We start from the raw sequence: 8,626 nt of genomic DNA on the forward strand, positions 1-8,626 counted from the left end.
AAATTCCACAAATAAACCCTGACAAGGCACACCTGTGAGGTGAAAACCATTTGAGGTCACTACATCATGAAGCTCATAGAGAGAAGGCCAAGGGGCTGTCAACAAAGCAAAGGGTGGCTACTTATAGGAATCTAAAATAAAATAATTGTTCTTTGCTACATAATTCCATATATCTTGCTTTATATATCTGATGTCTTCAGTTTGTAGTGTGCCACTAGTGTAGCTTGATTGCTTTAATTGTAAATGTAAATAAAAATGTAAAGTTGTAAAGTTACTGTGCTTTTAACTCTCATCTGAAACATGTTTTTCAGTGTTTTCATTTCTTAAAATTTTATTTTATTTTACATGATTGCAGTGCTACGAAACATTTCAGTTCATTTTTATTTAACAATCATCTGCAGAAAGGCTTGATTACTGGAGAGTATCTAAATTTGGATTCTGCGTATTGGTGTAGCAGCACACATAGACACAGCTATTATTCCTGTGGGTAAACCCTTGAAAAACAGGTGAACACCTTATCTACTGCTAGTGTTGTTCAAAATCGCTTGTAAACTTTTGGATTCTTGCTAAACACATAACTAAATCAGCAGCAACTTCCAAAACTGTGTTAATCAAAGTATCCTGCAATGTAAAATTTAAAACAACTTTTAATATAGTTACTTGATTTGAACTTTTCCAAAGAAGACACTAAACTCTGAAATGTACATTTACCTTTTTGATTTTTACTTTACTCTTGGCTTGATTTATGTGCAGCATGAGTATGCCAGCAATTTGCAGTGCAGATTTTATTAAATGTGCACTCACAATCTGTGTGTAATTAGTGTCTGATTTAGTAAGGCAGCACCTCATTATGTAATCAGACTTGCTGCTTTCTGGATGCATTCTGAGAGCAAAGGGGAGCTCAAAAGTGCAGTTCAGAAAGCTCAGATAAATCTGAAATTAACTTTATTTAATATACAATATATGTCTGAGACAACTGTCTGTTAGTGACAAAATGCCCAAAATCTGCTTTATTTGAAATGCCAATGGACTTTTATGTGAATATTCTCTCCTAAAAGGAAAAGTTATTTCAGTGCACCTCCGAAAACACTGTTAGACACTCGTGCATATGGACTACAAATAGATAGACCTGAACAGAGATGAGTAAAATGTTATACTGGAAGGGTTGCGGTATAACTTCTGAAGATGCAAAACTCCACACTGAATGTACTTTTGTGGGTCACCATGGAGGGGCTGAAGTTTAAAAGCGATATAATAATGTGAACATGAATATTGATGGGTACTGTGATGGTTATCAGAGTGGTGGGGGCAGAAATAAATTGTTTCAAAGGGTACTCTATCATGACTTGGCACATAGTAGTTCTAGGAGGAGCTGCAACCCCTGACTAAATAGCCAGTGGCTCAGCCCACTCCTTGAAATAACAATTAAATATTAAGGATTAAATAAGTTAATAACAATCCTCAATCAGCCATTTAAATATAATGATAATAAGTTAACAGTGGCAACATCAACACAAATATATTTAGAAAATGCCCCAACTTTTTAAATGTTTGAAATTATTAGATTCTTTAACCTCATCAAACTCGACCCCCTCCTTTATACTACACTTGGCACATCCCCTTCCAGGAACTTTACCATAAAAGGAGTCCAAAAACACCCAGACTTCTTTGGCAGTTCCTGGATTTTTGAGAGCTGGAGTCCAGGTGCAGTCTGGAGAAGAGGTGAGAAATAAGTTACACCAATCTTAAAACTTTAAGCAACTCTCTTAGTGGTGCATAAATGTATAGACTGAAAAGAGGTGAGTGACAAAGAAATGCTCATTGTATCATGGGAAGTCCCCACCAGCCTAGGCCTAATGCAGCATAACTAAGGAAGGAAAGTCACCTGATCCAGCACCTGATCACTTATCAAAAAAGTAAAGTTTTAAGCCTTAATCTTAAAAGCATAGAGTGTGTCTGTCTCCAAACTGAGAGCTGAATGTTGAAACTCTGCCTCCCGTTCTACTTTTTAATATCCTAGGAACCACAAGTAAGTCTGCATTCTGAGAGCGAAGTGCTGTGCTGGGATGATATGTTACAAAGTCTTCAAGATAAGAGGGGGGCTGATTGTTCAAAACCTTGTATGTTAGGAGAGGGGTTTAAAATTTGATTCTAGATTTAACAGGGTGCCAATAAACATAACTAACATGGACAAAATATGATCTTTCTAGTCTTTATCCAGTAAATAGAAGATGCAGCTAGCAAACAAAAATATTTTGTGGCATTCACTTTGAGGATATTTTGCCTATTTTAAGTTAACAACTGAAACTTAACCAACCTATGACTGTCATGGATGGAAACAGTACAGCACAGTCTGTGCATATAAATCCAACTCTTACTCCATCTCCTTTGAAAACACAACGTGGATTTCCATACATGTTTATACTAACCGCTCACTGTTGCATCCTGCATTCATTCTGTGATAATCCCCTTCAGTGCCTCTCCAGTGTCCACTAGACTAATGATGATATAAGCCCAGAGCTTAGCGTCACACAGACCTGCACTAAGATGACCTGACTCAGATGATACGGCAGAAATATAATTCCTGTGGCTTCCATCCAGCACCTTCTTATCTCTGAGCCACTGTTCACAAAGCCCAAACTATTTTTCCCCATGGCCCCTATGTAGCTTGAATACTTCTTACATAAGTGAAACAGATTATAAATATGACTTGAAGTGACACTTAGCATGCTCTATATTCATAGTAGGGATTATGAAATGTGATGGATGCCAGTCTATAAAAATAAGAAACTTTGGGTGCCAAATTAGTGCCACAAGGCTGAAATGCAGCAGTTCGAGTCTGACCAGAGGCACTTTTCTCTGTCTTCCTCCACCCTCTCTACCCTTCTTCCTGACCACTATCTAATAAATGCAAAAGGCTTATCTGATTTAAAAAATTCCTTTGAAGGATGGCTTCCAACATAGCTGCAATTTACTTTGTAAAGACTATGATCTTTAACCTTAACTTTTTCTAAAAGTACATAGTGTTGCAGGTTAGCCTACCTGGCAAGTAGTGAGTAAAAATTGAAGATCAATTGGACATTGAAAATGGCCTGTGATTTACATAGTTCTTTTTTTTTTTTTTAGTCATACTGACCACTCAAAACAGACTGCTGCTACACATTGCTCCATTTACATGACAGACCTCCAGACAACCTTTTCAAATAAAGGTAATTAATCAAATTAGCCCTCTGCTCTCAAGTCAGCTGCTGCTCTTATTAATAGTAGAGAGTGTGTGTCATGTTGTGGTAGGTGTGTTTGCATAGTCACATTGTGATGATCTGATTTGCTTCTGGGAACGAAAAGCATTTCCAGCAAATGGCAATCATTACATTTTAAGTTGAATACAGTGTTTTATGGTTAGATTTAGACAAATAATGGTTCCAGCTAGAATTATGGCCAGAAGAAAATTAATTTAAATCAAGTGAATATAATCTAAAATGATGGAAAACATGACTGGGTTGATGCACCTGTGTGTGCACCAAACACCCATGGCTATTTTTTTACTTGGGCAAGAATATCTGTGGAAGGATGTAACGTGTGTGTAATAGAGTGGGTGGTAGTACATGCAAAATAAGAAAATTGTGTTTGTGTGTACATGCATCTTGCGCATATTAAATAAGGATTTGGTAAACTGTAATAATGAGTGACCCAAGGAGAATATCAGAGGAAGGCTCATCATTGATCACCACCATACACTGTAAAATATAACTTGTTGTTTCAACTTAAAAATATGAGGTAAAGGGCTGCCTTAAAATTTTAAGTTAAGTCAAGAAATAGAGTTTGTTCTTATAACACAACCAATTGTTATCTTAATGAAAAATCACATGTTGTCTAAACTTTCATCTTAGTTTAGTTGACTGAGATTTATTAGTCAGTTCAACTCCTTTAATTGTCATCTTTACTTGGGAAAACCCTTTCAGCTAAATTAAAATAATCTATTGTTTAAACTCTTGTCCTAGTTCAGTTGACTTGGGTTTTTTAGTTAATTCAAATACTTTAGTAGTTCTTTTAACTTAGGAATCTATTTTAGCTTAACTAACATAATCTGTTAGCTAAGTTGATTTAAGTTTATTAATTAACTGAGCTCCTTAAGGTAGCTGAGTGAACTTGTAAATCAGTTTCATTTTAATTATCAGAGTTGATTGACTGGATGTAAAGAAAAATGTGTATTAAACATCTTAAGTTTTGTTTTGTTTTTTTTTTTTGGCTTTCTAACATCCATTTCAGCAAAACTACCTGTTAGGTTTATCTTAGATCTCAGGTTTAAATATCTACATTCCTTTAAATTAATTTTCTGTTGTTTACAGAAAAAAAATAAAACCCCACAGATTCCATTAAAGTCTATCTGATCATTTCATACAGAAAGTTTGTTTTAAGAACATGACAAGACAATTACTCATGAGCACCCAACATTCACCATTTATTGTGCCATCTTAGTCATCTGAGAAACAGAAAAATCAGTGACGTAGCTCATCAGGCTCACAATCCATCAAAACTCAAAGGCTGCTCCCTGTGAAACAATAAATTTGAACTTGGTCTTGAGCCCAGTTTGGGTGAAGATGAAATTCTGACCAATACTCTAGGAGCAGTAGTGATTCTTGTGAAGTAACAACATAAAGTCTGCATTAATGTAATGTATCAACGGGACACTTGCTATTTTAGAAAAGTTATTCTTTACATTTACAAAATTTTTAAACTTCATTGTGCTCAGTCACACCTGTTAGCATAAAACTTGAAATATTAAAATAGTACAAAACCTTTGATAAGTGACAGTAAAGATCAGTTTATAATAACTAAGACATCAAAATCTTGTATTTGTCTTCGTTTACAATTGCAACAAATTCCACAGAACCAATATCTCTGAAAATGACTGCATGCTTCTGAAACATTTGATAATATGGATATTTCAGAAACATTAGTTTGAGTCTGCTCAATTGCAAAACAAAGGAAAAACTACTGACTTGCATGAGATAAGCATCTGCAAAGTCCAGCATTATATTGTTGTTCACATAAGTTTCTTAAACCATGAACAAATGAGTAATTGTCTAATCTGGAATGTAAAGTGTAGTCATTTAGTGACATACAAAAGTGAGAATGAGAACTTGCAAGAATAAAAAAACAAACAGTAAAATAAAAACTGTCCTTAACACTAAGGATCATACAATTACAGTTCTGCATGGCTTTCTGCAAGAGTCTGTTTCTTAGACCATGCACTAGTGAGATGCACTGCCTTCCACCAATGTTCATTAGGATGTTCTGAATGACTTCAAAGATGTCCTTAAGTTCCTTTGGATAGTGTATGTTGAGGGCAAAAAGAAGGCCCATCAGCATGGAAATGGCACTTGAGACATCCCTCAGATTAGACAGGATTACTGCCGCCTCAAGGACAACCAACACATCGATGTCTTCTTCTTTCACCATCGCAATGCCAACTTTCATCCTCTTAGAAAACGTGTCTTCAATACCTGTCGGCTATAGAAGGGTTCAAAGACAAAAAATAAAATAAAATTACACAATTACAATTACACAATATCCCGTGTGCTTAACAATTCATGTCTTTCCAAAGAAGAGCCATACTGATGCTTTGGATGATGGTGATTGGCTTTGGGTAACACTTATTAGTTAAAGTTTTTTCAGAATGAGATATGCACCCCCATGTTACAAATCCATTTCTTGCTTTAAACAAAGACCATGTTCATAAATAACTGAGCATGTCTTCAATTGCAGAATTCAAACAAAATTTTCAATTTAAATGGTAAATGGCCTGTATTTGTATAGTGCTTTACTAGTCCCCTAAGGACTCCAAAGTGCTTTACACATTCAGTCATTCACACACATGGGTGGATGACTGAATCGTGACTCAAGAGTTGACAGTTCGTCTTATAATTGGAAGGTTGCCGGTTCGAGCCCTGGCTCCGACAGTTTCAGTCGTTGTGTCCTTGGGCAAGACATTTCACCTGTTGCCTACTGGTGGTGGTCAGAGGGCCCGGTGGTGCCAGTGTCCGGCAGCCTCGCCTCTGTCAGTGCGCCCCAGGGTGGCTGTGGCTACAATGTAGCTGCCATCACCAGTGTGTGAATTTAAATCTACTTATGCTAAATATTGGCTGTGCTCTAAACCAAATCTGGCTGAGAATACATGAAATGTGCAAACTGCAGCTACACTACAGGATCAGATTATGGCTCCATAGACAATGCTTCTTTAATCAGTTTATTGATTAAAGTTTATTTTTTCCCCCTATATTAACAGCATGAAAAAAGAGCATATAGACATGGCTGAACAGGTTGCATAATTGGCACTGAATATCAACATCCACCTTTACCCAGCTGCCCAATGACTCTCGGCCAGTAACCTTTAATTGCTTACCCAGTCTACACAGTCTCTTTTCCAGGGTCCAGGACATTTCACCAAAGTATTGCCCCCCACAGCTGTAGCAGCCACTGCAGCCCCTTAAATATCCTAATATCTCTGCCATTACAATATACAATGTGAGAAATCAAATGTAAAGCTGAAGTGAACAGTACAGCAGCGAAATGTCAAAGACCCTGGTGAAGACATGAATAAACACAAGACACTAATAATATCAATGCTAGCTTGCCAGTTAGTTTCTCTGAAACCCAGACCAAATCCAGTGTCAAAGATCTTGTAATAATACATTTGGTGAGGAAAAAGTACACATGTACTTTTTAATTTAAAATCCACTGTGGTGCTGTCATTATTAAATTTACTAAAAGAAACAATGCTAACCTTCACAGTCTTGAAAGTGTGTGAGGGATCTTCCTTTAGAAAATGAGGTCCTCTGTCCTCTTCCTTTGTGTAGGGCTCTGGTCAAAGAAGTCAAAAAGAAAACAAAAACACTTTTTAAACAGTGTTTATGAAGCATGTAGACAGCTCCAAATTCACAGCTTTTTGATGCATAATTCCATCAATATATGATTATCATTGGAGATTTTGAATCAGGCTTATCAGGACATTCAAGTAGAATATGATATCCAACCTACCACCAATATACATAGATTCTGTAAAAGTTACCACACTAAATGTCCAGTTGTGAAATATGATGACAGACTTTACTTATCAGCTTTCTTTCAATGAGTTCATCAGTTGAACTGGATAACCTAAAACTTAAACAAAGGATTAGATTTCGCAGTTGAACACTTACATCATCTCCGAAGCATCTTATGAGCCTAGTTAGCCTTTCTATGCCGCTCTTGATTTTGTACAGCTCCACGAACCTCTCCATAATGGTCAAGCACAGCAAAAAGGAACCCTTTCAGGTCAACAGATGTAAGACGGGCAAATTCTGCTTCAACCTGAGCAACAGAAGAAGAGGGGTGGAGAGTACAGGCAGAATTAAAAAAAGATTCTTTGAGACCCAAATTTAAGCAAACAGTCATCTGAGGCCCATTAGAGAAAACACAAACACACAAAAGCAAACAAACAAAAAGATGCACTTTACCTGCCGTTCAGCAAACAAGGAAGTTCAGAGAACAATAAGCTCTGTCTTGAAATCTTTTAAAGTAGAATGATTGTGAAAATGACTTATGTGATGTAAAACTTTAGTAAACGTGCGATTAAAAGAACACTGAGTAAAAGGACAAGTAACAATTTCCTTATTCCTCAGATGTTTACCTTGATGAGCAATACTGTTTTAGTCCAACTGCCTCATTAAAGTTACACAACAGGCTTTTTACATTAAAGCCAGCAAGTCCATTACATACTCCCTTTTTAGATCTGAAATACTGTGCAGATTCTGTGTATATGTAGTGGACAGCAATTTACCCCAAAGAGCGCAAAGTTTGCAAGTCCACCTCATTTAAATGACAAAGACAGATGTGATCATCTAGACCTGTGAAAATAAATTAATGACAAACTTGCAGTTATGGATGTTATTACAACCACAAGAACCTAAACAGTCTGCTCCATTGCTTTTGTTAATGAATCATTTGTTGGTAACACGTCTGAATATTTAGTTTATGCCACCTGCATGTGATCATCAATAGTGCCATATTACTTCTTAAGAAGTACCCTGACACTACAATCTTTATATCATTTGTTCTACAGAGCTATTAAATTACAATATAATCTGAGGTGTTTCCAGTATGACAAAATGCACAAATTGTAACTTACCATTTGACTCCACTGACAAAAATAAATCCCCAGCATCAAGTTTGGCTTCACAGACCTAAAATAAGTAAAATAAAAATATATGTTATAATTATATTGTTTTCGCCATTTATTCATGTTTGCTAATTTTCTGACATATAAACAATGTTAGTTTTGTTACAATACAGAGAATGCAGTTTAATTAAAAGGTAAATTATTCAAAAAAAAAAAAAACTTCTGCAGTATACCATGCCAAAAATCAGTGTCTCTGATGCCAATTATTTTATCACTACAGCTTGTTTAGTATGGAAACTCACACAATCTAGTCATACTGATCACAAGAGTTCAAAAATAAGTTAAAATGGTGAGCTGTTGTTAAGCATAAAGCATTTCAGGGTAACAAATAACTGCACAATATAATTAAAGCAAAAAATAAGCACACTGGAGGACTATCTGATAAAAACTAATATAATGCTGGTT

General features: G+C 36.0%; 1 long non-coding RNA gene across 1 annotated transcript; it reads right to left on the reverse strand.

Moving 5' to 3' along the window:
- Window positions 1-5,315: 5,315 nt before the first annotated feature.
- Window positions 5,316-7,491, reverse strand: LOC134620953 (uncharacterized). The gene is made up of 3 exons (XR_010092167.1): window positions 7,203-7,491; window positions 6,788-6,864; window positions 5,316-5,514 (listed from the first exon to the last, which is right to left on the reverse strand). It is a non-coding gene; the product is annotated as an uncharacterized LOC134620953 (long non-coding RNA).
- Between the last annotated feature and the right edge of the window lie 1,135 nt (window positions 7,492-8,626).

The sequence above is a fragment of the Pelmatolapia mariae genome, linkage group LG23 (assembly GCF_036321145.2).
Source record: "Pelmatolapia mariae isolate MD_Pm_ZW linkage group LG23, Pm_UMD_F_2, whole genome shotgun sequence".
NCBI lineage: Eukaryota > Metazoa > Chordata > Actinopteri > Cichliformes > Cichlidae > Pelmatolapia > Pelmatolapia mariae.